Source organism: Hippocampus bargibanti, linkage group LG08 (genome assembly GCF_051943395.1).
Source record: "Hippocampus bargibanti isolate YZ-2025 linkage group LG08, ASM5194339v1, whole genome shotgun sequence".
NCBI lineage: Eukaryota > Metazoa > Chordata > Actinopteri > Syngnathiformes > Syngnathidae > Hippocampus > Hippocampus bargibanti.
The window spans coordinates 10,844,706-10,864,600 of NC_142741.1; the positions used below are offsets into that span (position 1 = coordinate 10,844,706).

At 44.1% G+C, this 19,895-nt stretch overlaps 1 long non-coding RNA gene across 1 annotated transcript in view; it reads left to right on the top strand.

Moving 5' to 3' along the window:
* The window catches only part of LOC148894546 (uncharacterized), a 47,967-nt gene that overhangs the window by 9,792 nt on the left and 18,280 nt on the right, over positions 1 to 19,895 (top strand). The window contains exon 2 of the long non-coding RNA XR_016115853.1: positions 6,150 to 6,202. This is a non-coding gene — a long non-coding RNA (uncharacterized LOC148894546). The remainder of the gene's footprint in view (positions 1 to 6,149; positions 6,203 to 19,895) is intronic.

Genomic DNA, 19,895 nt, shown 5'->3' on the forward strand with positions numbered 1-19,895 from the left:
TACAGCAGTGATATCGGAATGTCATTCGGGCTGGAGAAATGTAGTCGGATGGTGACTAAGAGGGGCAAGGTAGTCCACACTGAAGGGGTCTCACTCACTGAAGGAACAATAGCAGACATTGAAAACAGCTACAAGTACCTCGGTATACCACAGGCCAATGGCAACCTCGAATTAGCAACAAGGAAAGCGGCTACGACCAAATACCTCCAGCGGGTGAGGCAAGTCCTCAGAAGCCAGCTCAATGGCAAGAATAAGACCCGGGCAATAAACAGCTATGCCCTGCCAGTGATCAGATACCCTGCCGGAATAATAAGGTGGCCAAAGGAAGAGATTCAGACCACGGATGTTAAGACCCGAAAACTCCTCACCATGCACGGAGGGTTCCATCCCAAGTCCAGCACCCTGAGACTGTACACAAGCCGTAAGGAAGGAGGCCGGGGACTAGTGAGTGTGAGAGCCACTGTCCAGGAGGAAACATCCAAGCTCCATGAATACATCAAAGAGAAGGCTCCAACGGATGATGTACTCAGAGAATGTCTCAGTCAATGGGGAACAGAGGATGAGGTGCTGGAAGAGGGACAATCATGGGAGGAAAAGCCCCTACACGGGATGTACCACCGAACCATAGCAGAAGTGGCTGATCTCAAGAAGTCCTATCAGTGGCTAGAGAGGGCTGGCCTAAAGGACAGCACAGAGGCACTCATCCTGGCTGCCCAAGAGCAGGCCCTGAACACCAGAGCCATAGAGGCAGGGATATACCACACCAGACAAGACCCAAGGTGTAGGTTGTGCAAAGAGGCACCTGAGACAATCCAACACGTAACTGCAGGGTGTAAGATGCTGGCAGGGAAAGCCTACATGGAGCGCCATAACCAGGTGGCTGGCATAGTCTACCGAAACATCTGTGCGGAGTATGGACTGGAAACCCCAAGGTCAAAATGGGAAACACCTCCCAAGGTGGTGGAGAATGACCGAGCAAAAATCCTGTGGGACTTCCAGATACAGACTGACAAGATGGTAATGGCCAACCAACCTGATATCGTGGTCATAGATAAAGGGGAAAAGAAAGCCGTTGTCGTGGATGTAGCGGTCCCGAGTGATGGGAACATCAGAAAGAAGGAACATGAGAAAATCGAGAAATACCAAGGGCTCAGAGAGGAGCTGCAGAGAGCCTGGAAGGTAAAGGTGACAGTCGTGCCTGTGGTGGTCGGAGCACTTGGGGCAGTGACCCCCAAACTCGACGAGTGGTTGCAACAGATCCCGGGAACAACATCGGATATCTCGGTCCAGAAAAGCGCGGTGCTGGGAACAGCACGGATACTGCGCAGAACCCTCAAGCTTCCTGGCCTCTGGTAGAGGACCCGAGCTGAAATGGGGACAGACACCACCCATGGTGGGTGAGACGAGGATTATATATAAAACGGAGTTGTGCACAAGATTATTAAATTATGAAGGAAGTGACGCAACGGCGCACAGTGTGGCACCAGGTCCCGCCCATAGTTTCCAGAACAATCTGGAAGAGATTTAGGGTGAGTCGCATTTCTCTGATGGTCTGGATTAACGCGCATTTTCATGACAATATCTTACTTTATTTCCCCTTTTGTACTGTCTAGTGTTATCTAATTAGTTCCCTTATTCATTTCGAGTCCAGATTACTTTTTGTGTCATTTTGTAATTCACGTTTTGTCGAGTGGAACTTTGAATCACATTGGCTTCATAGCGCTTTTCTGTTGCGCAGTTAATCACCAGACGAAACTCATGCAACTTCACCCATCCCTTCTGCCATACATTGTTGCAGGTAATAATTGCTTCATTTCGTTTTTATTGTACAATATTCAGTTTCTTGTGTCGTGTTTCATTTGCCCATGAGTGTTCATGGCGTGTTGAACTGTGCGCCATTGCAAGCGCACCGCATGCTCTGCCGAGTCTCCGACTATGATGCGTTCAGGGACATCATGTAAATAACATTGAACTTGTGTTGTATTCTCTTTTTCTGTAAATAACCACTATACGATCACACGTTGTTCATTCTGTTTTGTTATCTACAATGTTTTGCATATTGAGAACAATCTGGAAGAGATTTAGGTTAATCACAAGACGAAACCCATGCGACTTCACCCATCCCTTCTGCCATACTGTGTTACAGAAATAAAAGAAATGAAAAGACACATCGACGCGTCTGGTCTTATTGAGACGGCAGCATTGTGGAGATGAACACAGTCACTGTTGTGACACCCGTCTCTCTCACACACACACACACACACACACACATATATACAGTAAAGTCTCGTTATATCGATATTCTCGGGAGTTAGAAAAAATGTCGATACAGTGAGACCCAACTTACAAACACCTTATCTTACAAACTTTTCATCTTAAGAACCTCTTATTTATGAAAAAAAAAACCTTATAATAAGCACTATTTTCATAATACACACCCACCACGCCTGGCGGATCTTCGGCGGAAGCACACGACCGAACAGCGCTCCAGCCGGCGCTACTTTGCACACCCCCTCTCATTGAATGCACACGTCGATCAAGACACAAAACGATTGCATTCATATACAGTACAGTGGGCATGTACATAACACAACCGGGAAACTGCAACGCTTACATCTTACTGTATTATTTATGCAATTTAAAAAAGTCATCAATCTTCTTCTGCTTTCCATTTTTACCTTTTAACACAAACACTTCAATCTCGTCTGCTACACACGAGCTAGCGTCTGAAAATGAAAATGGCTCTGCTACACGGGAGCTGGTCACGTAACAAACTCACGTGACCAAGTCGACCAATGGCGCGACCGATGGCGTGTATCGATATAAACATAGCAAAATGGCCGGCGGGAGATGAAAAAGAGCACCGTAGTAACCGGATTATCGGAAAAACCACGAATCGTACTAAACTGAACTAATTATACATAAAAAGACTAGAAATGTGCAAGGGAAATGAAAATAGTGTTGTAATAAGCAGTATTATGAATATCGATATAACGAGACTTTACTATATATATATATATATATATATATATATATATATATATATATATATATATATATATATATATATATGTTGCTGCTTCGCTCAGCATTTCATTCATTGGGGCTGGCTTCCAAATCTCATCATTCATTGGGGCTTGCCTCCCAATCTCTGGTTGAACCTCTTCCTCTAATGTGGCAGCCGGGGGACCTTCACCTCAGAATTTGTGTTGTACCTCACACACAGAAGGGGTCTCACTCCCTGAAGGAACAATAGCAGACATTGAAAACAGCTACAAGTACCTTGGTATACCACAGGCCAATGGCAACCTCGAACTAGCAACAAGGAAAGCGGCTACGACCAAATACCTCCAGCGGGTGAGGCAAGTCCTCAGTAGCCAGCTCAATGGCAAGAACAAGACCCGGGCAATAAACAGCTATGCCCTGCCAGTGATCAGATACCCTGCAGGAATAATAAGGTGGCCAAAGGAAGAGATTCAGACCACGGATGTTAAGATCCGAAAACTCCTCACTGTGCATGGAGGGTTCCATCCCAGATCCAGCACCCTGAGACTGTACACAAGCCGTAAGGAAGTAGGACTAGTGAGTGTGAGAGCCACTGTCCAGGATGAAATATCCAAGCTACATGAATACATAAAAGAGAAGGCTCCAGCGGATGATGTACTCAGAGAATGTCTCAGACAATGGGGAACAGAGGATGAGGTGCTGGAAGAGGGACAATCATGGGAGGAAAAGCCCCTACACGGGATGTACCACCGAACCATAACAGAAGTGGCTGATCTCAAGAAGTCCTATCAGTGGCTAGAGAGGGCTGGCCTAAAGGACAGCACAGAGGCACTCATCCTGGCTGCTCAAGAGCAAGCCCTGAACACCAGAGCCATAAAGGCAGGGATATACCACACCAGGAAAGACCCAAGGTGTAGGTTGTGCAAAGAGGCACCTGAGACAATCCAACACATAACTGCAGGGTGTAACATCTGTGCGGAGTATGCACTGGAAACCCCAAGGTCAAAATGGGAAACACCTCCAAAGGTAGTAGAGAATGACCGAGCAAAGATCCTGTGGGACTTCCAGATACAGACTGAGAAGATGGTAATGGCCAACCAACCAGATATCGTGCTCATTGATAAAGGGCAAAAGGAAGCTGTTGTCGTGGATGTAGCTGTACCGAGTGATGGAAACATCAGAAAGAAGGAACATGAGAAAATCGAGAAATACCAAGGGCTCAGAGAGGAGCTGGAGAGAGCCTGGAAGGTAAAGGTGACAGTCGTGCCTGTGGTGGTCAGAGCACTCGGGGCAGTGACCCACAAACTCATCGAGTGGTTTCAACAGATCCCGGGAACAAGATCGGATATCTCGGTCCAGAAAAGCGCAGTGCTGGGAACAGCACGGATACTGCGCAGAACCCTCAAGCTTCCTGGCCTCTGGTAGAGGACCCGAGCTAAAAGATGGAGGACAGACCCCACCCATGAGGGGTGAGACAATGTTTTTTATATATATATATATATATATATATATATATATATATATATATTACAAGTCCCAGTGGGTCAATGCTGTAGTCACCCCTCAGGAAAGGAATATTTTGAAAGTCCGTTTGGGGCTCTTGCCGACTTTGCAAGCTAGCAAAGATGCTCGTTTGTGTCGCGCTTGCGACTGAGGACATCATCCACCGCTTGACCCAAGGACTTCTCCTAATGTTACGAGCTCTTCTGTGGTAAGTAGGAATGTTTCTTAAACGAATGTCTCTTGTTTGTTGAAAGACAGAGCAGTGTTGTTAAGAGAATTGTACCGCGCAGGTTTGTTTGGGCGGTGGTGGAGTAATATCTATCACAGGGTGTTGCAAGTTATGTTTGTGTCGGCGAAGGTCAAAAGTTATAAGGGTCACCCGAAATCCGCCACACACAGAGGCTGCAATTTCAGCAGGTTGGTGCTTTGAGTTAACTTTGTTTGCAAACGGCAGCACAAGAAGTCATGCTCATTCACCGTGCAACAGTTGTGCTGCAGTTTTAAGAATGCACTCAGTAAATATAATGCCAGCCAACTAAAATATGACTATGTACAATTCATGTATGGTCATTCATGTGTAAACATAAAACTTTTTAAATGTATTGTTGGCACATTAAGGAGACTGAGAGAGCTGCTGGAGGCCAAGTAATCAAACTGCAAACATCTGACTAGCTCTATGGCATCATTTAATCTGGTAAATTAGATTATTTATTAAATTTAAAAAGTAAACATGGATCAAGGATTTTTATTTGTTGTCTGTTTTTTCTATTCAACCTTTTAGCCCCTGGGTGGAAATTGAGTAACACCACCATTATCTAAGGTATGTTTACATTTTTATTAATGCTACATGATTAATTACCCGATGTATATTAAAAATAATACATGTATCAGAATCAGAATCAGAATACCTTTATCCGTCCCGCAATGGGGAAATTCGCAGTCCACAGCAGCAATTGAAGAGGGATGGGGTTGGGGTGGGAGTGAAAGGATAGAAAACAAGATATTCTAAGCATAACAAAATAAAAATGTCAACTGTATACTGTGCAAATGTAGATGTGCAAAAACCGTTCTATAAACAAGACTGTACATAGTGCAGAATCAAGAAATGCATTTAGATATATTGCAACAACCCATATTTACAAGTGTCCAGTTTTTTTTTTTTTTTTTTTTTTCACATGTGATCATTGGGAATTGTGAAGCCTGACAGCAGTCGGTAGGAGCGAGCGGCGGTACCTCTCCTTCTTGCAGCGCGGGTGTAATAGTCTCTGGCTAAAGGAGCTACCCAGAGCTTTCAGGATGGGCAGGAGGGGGTGGGAGGGGCTGTCCGTCATAGCTTTTAGTTTAGCTAGCGTCCGTCTGTTGCCCACCTCCTCTAGAGAGTCCAGCGAGCAGCCCACGACAGAACTGGCCCGCTTGACAAAGCGCTCCAGTCTTTTTCTGTCCCGGGTGGTGATGCTGCCTGACCAGCAGACAATGCCATAGTGGATGGCTGATGCCACCACAGAGTCATAGAAGGTCTTTAGGTCAAACTCATCTTTATTTTTGCATGTAATTCCAGTGCATAACCCCAAATCCAGGTTGATTCATCTCTGTAACATTTTACTTTATTTTGTATGTGTATGTTTGTGTGTATTTTGCAGCGGGGAGATGATCCAGTCATTGAGAACACTCCTGTCGCACTTCTCTCTGGCAGGTGACAGACAACCCCATATGTATTGCATTTAGATTATCCAAAGAAATTAACCCACACATTCACCTTTGTTCAGAAAATACTGCTGTGTCTTGATGATAACAGACCACTCAAACCACGTTTGCTAAGTTTGAAAAATGCTTTGTTCCGCAATATTGAAGGCATTAGTGCCTACAATATTGAGGAACAAAGCAACACTGGATACGAAATTTCAGTTTTCCTCTGCTTTGTATACCGCAACATTGACGGCGCCGCGAGAGTGGCTGCCTTTCCAGCAGCTCCTATGTTTTGCTTTTCTACTTTCATTTCTTTCATAACTTTGCTGCTGTGAAATGTAAATTTCTCCACTGCGAGACTAATAAAGGCAAATCCAATCCAATCCAATCCAATCCAATCCAATCCAATTGATGTACTGTTTGTGACTGATGTGTAACCTTAGATTCCACCAAAATGTATTTTTTCATTTCATGAATAATTTGTTTGTTTTTAGTTTTTAGTAATTTTGACCTTGATTTGCATCTTCTAGCGAGTACATTGAAATTTATTCTTTTGTATTGCTTATCAGATAATATTTTTTTAACAACAGAGTATAATTTGTTGTTTGTTCTGTTTTGTTTTGTTGTGTTGTGTTTATTTCACCTCTATCACAATGCTGTGTTAATGACTAAAAAGGAACTGCTCAGGGGTTTGGATTGGATGGATTGGATTTCCCTTTATTAGTCTTGCAGTGGAGAAATTTACATTTCACAGCAGCAAAGTGATAAAAGGAATCAAAGTAGAAAAACAAAATACAGTTTATTTGTTGTTTTGGTATGTGGACATGCTGTGCATTTTGGTGCTGTTATAATTAACGTTTTATCAAAGGTTGTTTGAAACCTTCATAAAAAATGTGAACTAAAAAAGACACGTGAGGTGTGTTTTTGTTTTTAAACATAGAAGGCAAATGTAAGTACAGTATACATTTTTATGAGTTGCATAAATGCCTTTTTCATGTTTGAAATTGGTTTCCCACGGGTAAAAACCTTTGCACACCATGTCCCCACCAACTAGCAAAAACGTGTATGTGTGTGTGTGCGCTCGCTCGCGTGTTGTGGCTCTCACTGAAAAACATTTCTAAATATTTTACTTTTATGGCTCTCTTAGAGGATGTGCTGGAGTGTACTCCTGCTGGGGACTCCCTTGTTCTGCTGGGTGATTTCAATGCTTATGTGGGCAATGACAGTGCGACCTGGAAGGGTGTGATTGTGAGGAACACCCCCCCCCCCCTTCCCCATCACAACCCGAGTGACGTTTTGTTGTTGGACTTCTCTGCTCGACACCAATTGTCTATAATGAACACCTCTTTCAAAAATAAGGGTGTCCGTATGTGCACTTATCACCAGGACACCCTGGGTCGCATTATGATGATTGACTTTGTAGTTGTGTCATCAGATTTGTGGCCACATGTTTTGGACACTCGGGTGAAGAGAGGGGCGGAGCTGTAACTGATCACCACCTGGTGGTAGGTAGGCTCCAATGGTGGGGGAAGACTCCCATCTCCGGCAGAAGTTTTCACATGTCCCGGGGTAAGTGAGAGTACATTGAGTCCGAATGGACCATGTTCCGTACCTCTCTTGTTGAGGCGGCCAATCGGAGTTATGGCTGTAAGGTGGTTCGTGCCGGTCGTGGCAGCAACTGCCGTACTTGCTGGTGGACACGAGCAGTAAGGGATGCCTTCAAGCTGAAGGAGTCCTATTGGGCCGATATGGCCTGTGGGACCGCAGAGACAGCTGACAGGTTTCGATTAGCCATGCGGAATGCGGCTTTGGTGGTCGCCGTGGCAAAAAAACTTCGCAGACTTCCGGACGGCTTCCGGACGGCTTCCGGACGGCTTCCGGACGGCTTCCGGACGGCTTCCGGACGCTTTCGAGGAAATTCTGTTCCACCATCCAGCATCTCCGGAGGGGAAAGCAGTGCACCACTAACACTGTTTACACTGAGGATGCGGCACTGCTGACCTCGACACGGAAAGTTTTGAGCCGGTGGGCAGAGTACTTCAAAGACCTCCTCGACTCCACCAACACACCGTCCTTGGAGGAAACACAGTCTGGGGAGGCTGAGATGGGCTTTCCGATTTCTCTGGTTGAAGTTTTTCTTCTTTGTGGCAAGGCCCCTGGGTTGGATGAGATCCGCCCAGAGTTCCTCAAGGCTCATGATGTTATGGGGCTGTCTTGGTTGACACGCCACTGCAACATCACATGATCATCAGGGAGAGTGCAACTGGATTGGGAGACCGGGGTGATGGTCCCCCTTTTTAAAAAGGGGGACCAGATGGTGTGTTCCAAATACAGAGGGATTACACTCCTTAGCCTCCCTGGTAAGGTCTATTCAGGGGTTTTAAAGAGGAGGGTCCATCAGGAAGTTGAGTCTCAGATTGGGGATGAGCAGTGTGCTTTTTGTCCCGGCCGTGGAACAGTGGACCATTTCTATACACCAGGTTCCTCGAGGGTGCATGGGAATTCGCCCAACCAATCTACATGTGCTTTGTGGACTTGGAGAAGGCGTTTAATATATATATAATATTATAGCTGCTTCCTCGGCAACCCGACCCCGGACAAGTGGTAGAAGATGGATGGATAATGATGGAGTTATTAGTGTATTTTTCATTGCTTATCGGTGACTGCTGAATCGGTGGAAATACATTTTATTCTCACAGTTCATTGTTTTCTTTTTCATGGAATGTCAATGTTTATTTGATGACTCACGGTATATTCACAATACTCTCAACATGTCATTCTTCACCTTTGTATCAGAAGAAACACCTGCAAAGAAGGAACTCAATGTCATTTTGAGAGATGTTAAACATCCATTGGTCCAAAAGGATGACGCCATTCTCCTATCGTTGCCTCGAAGGTAAAAGAAAAGTACAATGAAAAGTTAATTAATTATGTTGCATTGGAGATTTTAATCACTTGACTTGAAAGTTGACGTGAATGGAGAGAAATGTTAAGCAGTGATTTTCTGTCTTCTCCTTCCTAAACAGAAGGAGAAGAATGCATGTATTTAATTTTGTGCCTTGCTATGTTGAATAAAGTTCAAAGCAAATGCGGACACATTTTAAATTAGATTTGGGTCCCGGTATTTCTGAACTACTTTTATCAGTAATTGCAGAGCATTTTTCACAATCACACCTCAATCTTGCTTAATCATGGAAAAATAGTCAAGTGAAAAAAGTGCCCTTTTCCTTCAAAGAAAGCAAGTTATAATATAATATAAAAAGATATGCATTTTCCCCTCAGTTAAAGGACAACCGACACAATTTTTTTTGTTTCCTAACTGACATCAGAAAAACGTTTTATAGCATCTAAAATACCCAAAAAACGCAGGCTGATATTTTTAGTCAAATGCAAAACACCAGTAAAAATGACTAAATGTGCTAAAACTGCAAGAAATTGAGCTGCAAATTGAGGATTTTCAGAAAGTCTCGCCCCCAGTTTCGTGACGTCCCGCCAAAACGTCTTGCCTTGCTCGAGAATCAAAACAATGGCTTCAGATTCGGACAAGATATTTTCGTGTTACTCATCCAGTTATGAATATGATTCAAATAGTTCTGAAGAGGAAAGCATAAATGTTTGCAATCCATTAAAGAAGTTCTTCCGGGTCATTCTGAGGCGTCCCAGAAAATGCAGAATATGGCGCCCAAGCTCCGTAGGAAATGGGCTGATTTGTCTGCTGGGAATTTGTGTCAACGAATATCAAATAGTTGTCTTGGTGCAACAAACAACGATTCACCATCGCGTTATTTATGTTTTCCTTCTAATTTCGCCATCATTTCGTTAACACAGTTTTCAGAACAAACAAAGTACCGCAAAATGCATTGTGTGTCGCTTTCTAGTTCAGGGGCGTTCCAAACGTGACGTCACGTGGGGATTGTAATCAACTCGAAAACAAGACTTCCTGAATATTCAGTGTAATTCTTAAAACGTAAAATATGGCTATATGCGGTGGAGTCTTTGTAAAATCCACTCAGTAGAAGCCATTTAAAGTGATTTTACAAATGTGTGGAGGCGTCGGTTGTCATTTAAGAGAGAACACCAATCGTTTCTCTACCAGTCTTCCTTGTTTATTCCAAGGACAATCAGTATAGTCAAGGGGTAATTCCTGCAGCGTTTTTAATGGCTGTTTGTTGATTAGCCCGGGGCGATTTTGCACTCATTTCATTACATTCGATGTGTGGCCTGGAGGGAAACCAGAGTTTTTACATGCAAACGACATTCAGTTTGTCCTTCGTACATTGCTGACAGCTCCCTACTTACATGTTTGAAAATTTGCACAATGTGTGAAACTATTTTAGGTTCAAACAGTCAAGACACATTCTCAGACGATTGCGGAAAAATTGAAAGAAGTTGCGGGCCGTCAGGGGCCGTCAGGGGCCGTCAGGGGCCACCAAGGCCTTTTCTGCTGGCCTAACATAATCAGACAGCATTATCATAATTATAATAAAAGTCAATTTCATTAAAAAAGTATTTTTCTAAATATATATATAATTATTCTACATACTGTTTTCTTGATGTTATATTATATCCATTTGGTTATGCTCCTTTCAGTGATGTAGTTTTAGGTCAGAGTTTTTAATCCAATCAGAATTCAGCTAATTTGTGTCGCCAGGCTGTATGAAATCTCACCGACGCCTTCAGAATCAACAGTGAGGGCGTCTGTGCGGTGTACAAGAACGGGCACATGTAGTTGATATCCAGTTGCGATCACCAATCAGATCACAAGTTGAACGAGCCTCGCGTTGAACATGACATATGCGTCCCGTGATTGGATACTCACTTTACCTCAGCCCTCAGCGGAGGCAGAGCTATGCAAATCAACCAAGCTGACAGCAGAGTCATGCGATTTGATCCACACTCTCTGTCCAACTACAAGCGGGCAATCCTCTTTCTGAGGGCCTGTCTTTTCTTGCACTCTTCCGATATCGGAAGCTTCAAAGGGGCGTTGATTCAGCTCATCTGAGGGGGAAGGCCTATTTGCTCTGCACCTCCCATTTAGGTCTCTGACCAATTCCACTAGCTTAGTGCTCCATTCTTTTCCATTTGCGTTTTTGCCAAGCCAACTTTGCTAGGCCAATGGTTCTTTCAGCCATGCCGTTAGCTTGTGGGGTGTAAGGTGGTGAATAAATTTTCGTTATCCCCCACTTCCGACACCACGCATCAGCAGCAGCATTTTTGAAATAAGTACCATTATCAGTACGTAGCTCTTTGGGTATTCCTAGACACATACATTCTTCTTCCAGTGTTTTTATCACACTGTTAGCATTTGCTTTATTCACTGCTCTTAGTCCAAAATGTCCCGACATCGAGTCTACAAGCACAATAAGGTACTTCTCACCTTTTGCGCCGTTCACTCCCATGGGGCCTGCTACGTCCATGCAGACTGATGCCCATGGCACAGTGCTTTTGATAGTTAATCCTTCTGCACGTTGTCCTCGGCGTCCTGCATTGTATCTATTACACATTTCACAGTCCCACAGAACAGTTCAAATTTTCCTATCAGGAATCCAAATTTCCAATTTTTTCAACTCTCTCTTTGTGGGTAAAGCACCTCCATGGCCTATTGATTCCTTTATGGCCATGGTCACTTTGTTCACAAGCTCGTCTGGGACCACTTTCCTCCCTACAGGGTCTATATCCCAGTCATCATCTCCTACAACAATACATCTTCTCTGTTGGACGTATTTATCAACTTCATCATTTCCTTTCCGGTGAGCCCCCTCTTTGGTATGGGCTTTCTGGTGTACAACATCAATGTTCAAGTTAAGCCTTAGCTCGGCTATTTTCTCCATAACTCGTGGTGAGCCACAAGTTTTCCTTTTGCTCCTTCATAACCATTTTCTTCCCAAATGGTTAAATCCTCCATGAGCGTTTGCGCACAGTAAAAACTGTCCGTTATTAATCTCACTTCTTTCACTTTTAGCTTAGTGACTTCCAATAAACATTCCAACACCGCCGTGGCCTCTCCAGCTTGGGCACTGCCGGGAGTTCTGCCTTTGCGGAGGCATATTTCCTTTCCGTTTTGTTTAAGGATGAAGCCCCAGTGGGCATACTGGTCCGCTCCTTTTCTTGTGCCATCTGTGTAGAGAATCCATTCGTATGTTTTTCCAACGTTATCTTGTGGTGTGGTTACTTTTTTAGGTGCGGTCGTAGCCGGTCCAATTTCCAAATCGGGGTCTAGTAAGATGTCTTCCCATCTTCCCCATGTCACGTTTGTAGCTTTTGTGCTTTCAAGTGTAGTTTTCCTTAGGTATCGTGAACTTGGCTTTGTGTAGTAACTTTGATTCCTTGTCCCTGAGCCAGGTCTTTCAGTGATCCCCAATATTTAGCGCGGACCGCTAGCTCTCGTTCCTCTTGGGGGAACTTTTTCTCCACTCCGCTCAGGGTATATGTCCATAAAGCTACCAAGCCAGCTTCCTCGTTTCCAACGCTAACCATAGCGTTATCCTCTTCGCAGCCAATCTCAGCGATAAGTCTTGTATCCAAACTTCGTGGTTCAAGACGTACAGCATTTTTTACTGCTTTTTTCACTTCATTCAAGTTATCTTGATCCGTTGCAGTCCATTTCCATTTAGTAGGTCTCTCAGCATCAGGTTCTTTCCGTAAACAGTTATACAAGGGTCTTGCATATTTTTGATAGTGGGGAACATGGTCTCGGACATAATTACATAGGCCGAGTATTCTTTGCAATTCTTTCTCTGTTGTTGGAGGGATAATTTGTTCCATTTTCTGTCTATAGCCCTCAGAAAGTCCCAAATTTGCTGCGACTTGGAATCCTAAATAGTCCACTTGAAATTTGGCAACTTGGCACTTTTTAATATTGAGCTTCAGTCCGGCTTCTGTTACTCGTTCAATTACAGCCTAGGGTATATCCAAGTGCTCTTCTTCGGTGTCACTTGCGATGAAAATATCATCATGTACACGGTTACTGGCAGCCCCTCCAAAATTTGCAAAACTGCTGATTGAAACACATTTGGAGAATTCTTGTATCCTTGAGGTAATCGCTGCCAGACATATGATTTGCCTTTGTGTGTAAACACCGTCTATCCTTGTGAAGAGTGTTCTCAAAGACGCATGGGGATTAATGAGGCTCGCTCGATTAGCCACCGTTTGGCGATTAAGAGCTTTGAAGTTGATTACTGGCCTCCATCCTCCTCCAACTGCGTCCGGTTTTCTTTACGGCTTGAATCGGGCTATTTGATATTGGGTTTAGTTCTTCACGAATAATGTCCAGCGCCAGCAGCTCCTTTACGATCATTCCCATTTCGGCCACGGCTCCCGGATTAAGTGGATATTGTCTCACTGGCGGGTGTACTCCTCCCACATATTCGGGCCCCAGGTCTCCACAATCATTCTTGAAATAAGCTATTCCTGCTTTGTCCAAGAGTTCTGTTAGTTTCCTCTTCGCTTCAGGCGATAAATCGCTGTCTTGGACCTGTTGGGCTTTGACTGCCGGTACATCCACTGGTTTATACCACTCCTGTGGTTCAGTAGCCATGGTTGGGCCTAATTTTACAGTGGTTATTGTCAACTTATCTAACCTTTTCTTCGCTGCTCGTCGTGTTCCATTTGTTCTAGTGAGTTCCTCTGAATCTCTTGTGTCAATGTCAATAAGTTATGCGGTCCAAGGACCCACACAATTCTTTTCCACATTCCGACTGGCATATTTGTTAGTTTGCCATCAGCCAAAATTACATTCAGGTATCCAATTGGTTTCAAGGCTCTACGGGTCATCGACACCTCAGCTCCTGTGTCCACCAAGTAGGGTTCTTTCTCCAAGTCAAAATAGCGATTGTCTCCTCTTCAGTATCGATGAGAAGGTTTCTTCAGCCGTCATCTGTACAAAAGTGAAGGTTTCGGACGTTTCGCCTCCTATCCAAGAGGCTTCGTCAGCGAACTAAAGTCTGACTGGTCGTATCGGCCCCATTTATATATCCCTAATGTCCAGACCTGGTGGCGCCGGACACAGCTATGATAGGTCCCTACTCTCAGGTTGGGGGGGGGCGCGGGACCCCCCCCTGTGGCCCCACTGATTGTTCCTACATTCCTGACTAACGATTGGCCTATTACACCCACTCCCCCCGGTATCACCTCATCAGCATAACGACCCTCATCAGCATTGCGAAAGTTGCCTAACCTGTTTTGCCTGAGCAGGCTATTGTATGAACGATCCAAATTGAACCTCACACCACCAGACCGGTTTAATGAAGGATTTTGTTGTTTTATAAGAATCGCCTCTTTTACCCCCCTTTCAAACCATCTATGTTCTTTCGCTAAGATTTTAACCTCATTGTCGTCAAATGAGTGGTTGCTAGCTTTTAGGTGCAAATGTACTGCCGATTGAGGCCCACTAGTATTATCCCTGCGATGTTGATAAAGTCTTTTTTTGAGAATTTGTTGAGTCTCCCCAATGTACTGCTCTTTACAATTTTCATTCTTACAATGTATGGAATAAACTACATTACTTTGTTTTTCATTTGGTAGCCTATCTTTTGGATGCACTAATTTTTGCCTTAACGTGTTTATCGGTTTGAAATAAGTAGGAATTTTATGTTGCCAAAGGACTCTTTGTAATTTTTCAGAAACTCCTGCAATGTACGGTACTGCTACTCCTCTCCTTTTAGAATCTTGAGAATTATTGGTTTCGTTCGCTATTCTTTCTTTCTGACATTTGTTGAATGACCACTGAGGGTACCCACAGTTAGTGAGTGCTCTCCTGATATGTTTTGACTCCTTTTCTCTACCTTCAGTGCTAGTTGGTATTAGTTTAGCCCTATGCTGGAGGGTTCTGATAACTCCTAGTTTATGTTGTAAAGGGTGGTTAGAGTCAAAAAGTAAGTATTGGTCAGTGTGCGTAGCCTTCCTAAAGACTTCTGTTTTTAGCGCTCTGTCCTCTTTTATAATTACTTTACAATCCAAGAAGGCTAGTTGGTTCTCTTGAATGTCCTCACGAGTAAATTTAATGTTGAAGTCTACAGAGTTGAGATGATCTGTGAAGGATTGAATTTCTTGTTTCTTAATTATGACAAAAGTATCGTCCACATATCTAAACCAGTGTCTAGGTTTTGGCCCTGGGAAGGATGTGAGGGCCTGTTTCTCCATCTCTTCCATGTAAAGATTAGCCACTATGGGTGAAACTGGTGAGCCCATAGCACAACCATGGATTTGTTTATAAATTTTTTTCCCGAAATTGAAAATACGTAGTATTAAGGCAGATTTCTAATAATTGGCAGATGTGATCCGGTTTCAGTTTGGTTCTTTCATGCAGAGAAACATCCGCCAGCAGCCTCGTCCTCACCACTGAGACTGCTGCTGGGGTTGGGACAGATGTAAAGAGAGAAGTCACATCGTATGATGCCAAAGTTTCCTCAGGTTCCAATATGAGGTCTTTGATCCTCTCTACAAACCCTGTGGTGTTCTCTACGTGGTATTCTGTGTTACCAACCAACGGAGCTAAAATAGTTTTTAAATATTTGGCTACATTGTATGTAGAGGAGTCAATGCTACAAACAATGGGTCGGAGGGGGAACCCTTCTTTATGTATTTTTGGCAGGCCATAGATACATGGCGTGGCCTCTCCCGGGTATAATCTAAAATACATCTGTTTGTCTATATGTTTTCCTTTCTCTAGCTTTTGGAGACAGTCAATCATTTCTTTCTTGTATCTATTGGAAGGGTCCCTTTTTAGTTGCTCATACGTGTTAGAATCACTGATTAACCTATTTATTTTGTCTTCATAATCCAATGTGTTGAGCAGCACTGTGCATCTGCCCTTGTCTGCTGGCAAAATAGTAATATTTTTGTCTTTTTGTAGAGTAGTTAACGCCTTTCTCTCTTCTAATGTTATGTTGGACGGAGGAAGTTTGGCACTACTGAGAAGAGCTGATATTTTAATGCGTAGATCATCTGCCTCTGCATACGAAAGTTTGTTATTTTTAATAGCCGATTCAGTAGCTGTGATATAATCTATTGTAGGTATAGTTTTAGGAGTCACTGAGAAATTTAAACCTTTGGTAAGTACCGCCTTTTCTGTCTCTGAGAGATCTCTGTCTGACAAATTTTTGATCCAATTCTCCCTTGCAAACTGTTCATACCTAATTTTACGCGTGTTTACCAGTAGCTGAGATTGTTTCAGTAAAAGTAATTTTTGAAATTTACCCTTTTGTCTCTCTTTGGTTTTGCTGTGGTGCCTCATATAACCGGATTTAGTAAATTCACACACTTCCTGATAGATTTTGTGGGTAAGATTAGTTTGTAATCGCTGATAATAAGTTTCTATTTCTTACTGTTTGTTTTTTATCTCTATGTTAAGTCTCCTAATTCGCAAATTTAGAATTTTCCTAGTATAATTTTGTTGCATTTTATCGGCTAAGTATCCGGGTTCCAGGGGTGCTTGCTTCAAGCATTTAGGAATTAACCGGCTCTGTCTACATCTAAGATTGAATCTGAGGTGGTTCTTTAAATCAGCTAATTTAAAGGTGGCCTTTTCTAAGTTACGTACCAGCAGAAGGATGTCTCTCCCAAAGTTGGCAGCAATACGTCCTCCTCTTCAGTACACACCTTTCAGGGTGACCCGTGCCTTTCTTCCCATTATTTGTTAGGCTCCCCCGAGGCGGCAGCCTTGCACGCCTCGTGAAGAGCCTGCCGTTCTTCCGGAGTCAATTTGGCGTAATCTTCTTTTGACAGATATTTCGGACCCGATCTCGGCATTGTTGATTGTGGTTTTGCCTGATAAGGCGGTTTTTGGTTTTCCCCAGTACCTTGTTGTCATGATCTTGTATAATGCGTTTTCGGCACAGGTTGTGCTGCTTTCTGGGCAGGCGGTAAGTCGACCCCACGGACACGATTGGTAGTCGGACCTGCTCTTCTTTTTTCGCTGTAGTGTTTTGTTAGTCGATCCCACTGTTTGATAGCAGCTTCGATCTCCTTCGTCGTACTCTCTGGTGCCATTTTGACAAAAATCTTCTCATTTCCCATATATTTCACAATCATCCTCAGCGCTCGGACATATCTGTCGGACATATCTGTTTTATCTGTCGGACATATCTGTTTTATCTGCTCTCTCGCCCTTACTATGTGGGCACCTTCATCCTCGTCTTCGCCATCTACCCATCTCTCATAAACTTCTTGGGCCGTTTCTTGGGGGTCAAGGGGGTTGGCGATGTACTGCAACCACAGTCTTTTTGCAGTTTCTCCTACTGGAGCATCCCTGACCATCGGCCACCTTTCAATCGAATAGTCTTTAGCCGGTTCTTTCTGGCTGTGTGAGCGTATCAGTTCTTTGACGGCTTTCTTCTTGCATGTCTTTTTCGGTGCATCTTGTCAGCGGCGCTGGGTTGGGTCCTAATGTGGTCATCCCCAGCTGCTTAGCTGGGGATGATGTTGTTACATCGATGGAGCGGAGACAGCTGAAAATGCTGCTCCGTCCAAGTCCAGGTCCAAATCGTCGTCTGCTCTCAATTCAGCTTGCGCTTTATGGTATGCAGCTTGCTTGAATTTTCTCAGCAGGAAGTCATACATTACTGTCACGAAGCCTTGTCTGAATTTTTTGGTGAGATCCGTGTATCTGATCAATGTATGATAGGTTGGAGTTTGCAAAATATTTGCTGCTTCTCTATGAGTCATTTTCATCATGATGGTCGTGTCAACATCTAGCTTCTCCAGCCAGGCCACCGGGTAGGGATATTCTTTCTGTCCCGCTTCTGGGATAAAAGGTTTTCTTCCATCTTTGGTCTCGACATATCCAAATTGTCGATCTCTGGCCAATCTTTCCGAAGCCTGGAAAATATTGAGTACGGGTTGGGGATTCGTTCTTCCTTTATAGAGTGGTCTTCTGACAGTTTTCGGAGGTCGGTCCTCTCGGTTGATAGGGATCGCTTCTGATGTTATGGACTCCAATTCATCATCTCTTGCTTCAGCACCAGGCATGATAGGGGGTGGTAGGCGAACTCAGTCGTTATCTTCGGGGCTGCCGACATCTCCGCTATCTCCTTCTGGGTCCGTTGGCAAGGCCATAGGCTGGATCTTCTGCACTGCTTCGCTTGTTACTCTGGGTGTAGATGAGGTAGGACTGAAGGTCACGAGCGTGGTCCTTGGGCGCTCCTCTTGTCCTCGTTCCTTGGGTAGAGGAAAAAGTCCTGTTGGAGGCCTTCCACTTGGCCCTGCTTGCTCTCCATCTTCCACCTCAAATCTTCTAGAAGTCGGCTCAAGGTGTGATTCGGTCATTAGTGATGTAGGTAATACACCCTTTGGGTTAGCCTTTTGTCACTGTTGGATCTGCAGCTGGGTGTGGGAGATGGGTAGCATTTGGGTCAACACTTCTTGTAAGGCAGTGTCGATCCTCTCTAGAGGATCCTCCTCTTTAGATATCACCACCACAAATTCAGCGCCCGGTGTTACAGTTACCGGGGTTGATATTTGCAGCTTGAAGGCTCCGACAGCAACTGATTCAGCCACCTTCCATATCATCTTTCCTGTGTTTATGCCATTGACATCGATGACGATTCTCATTGCTCCCATCTCAATCGCCTTGTCTATGCCGTCTTCTAGTGCTCTTGTCATTTCTCCCATATACTGGGATTGATCCAACATTGTTGTCCATTCTCTTATGGGGATGTGCACCACCATATAATAGGTCAAATTTCCTCCACTGGTTGTTAGAACTCGAGTCTTTCTTTCTGTGCCAAGATTCCATTTCCTCTATTTCTCTAACATATTCTTCTCCCGCTGCAAGTCTTAAACTTGCGCAAAATCTTTTGCTATGTGGTTTTAATTTCTCGTCGGTGAGCACTATCAGTGTAACCCCGACAAGGTCCCAAGGGTTTCCTACATGGTGACATATCATAATGCCATTCCCGACATTACATTTTTAGTGGTTTCTGTGTGCAATGGGGCAAAGGTTGTGATCTGATCAGCGGGCTCATTTGCTGGAGCATTCTTTGCCGCTCTTTTTGTTCTCTTCTCTCATATCTTAAAGCTTCTAAGCTCTCCTTGGGTGTTGGTAAAATCATCCTGATTTCTGTCTTTGGGAGTTGACTCTCCCTGCTCGTTCTCTCGCATTATTTCTCTAATTTGCGTGTATAGGGCCTCATGTTCCTTATATTTTGAGGCTTCTCTCATTTGGTCTACGTCGATCAGTGTGCTTCTAATGCCAGATACTGATGCCAATGTTTTAACAATGGGGTCCCATTTTAAGCTGGTGCTTTCTAATTCCACAACGTTGTATCTTTGTAACATGATGATACACCATTCGAGCCAGTGGCCCGCTTCTCTTCTCGTGAAGTTAGAGTAACGGTGGTCTACGATTATTGTCATTAATCCTTCTTCTTTGGACGTTTCTGCACAATATCTGCCACCATCCTTAACGGCTCTCTCTACTATCGCCGTCAGCTCCTCTGGCTGGATGGATGGATTCCATGACTCTAACAGTCTTCTCATCTGGGTGGCCATTCACTCAGACCTTCTCCATACAATACTAGTCTTATCCTCAGTCCTTGCTGTCTCAGGAACTGAGGAGAGGGGATCATCGCCGCGGCCCCTTGTTCAGCGGGCCGGGGAAATGACTGCAATTCCCCTTCTCTTCCGCTCATGGTAGCGTAGTTCTACAGCCCGCTATGCTGAGTTCTAGCGTGTTATTGAATTCCGCTTTACTTTTCTCTAGC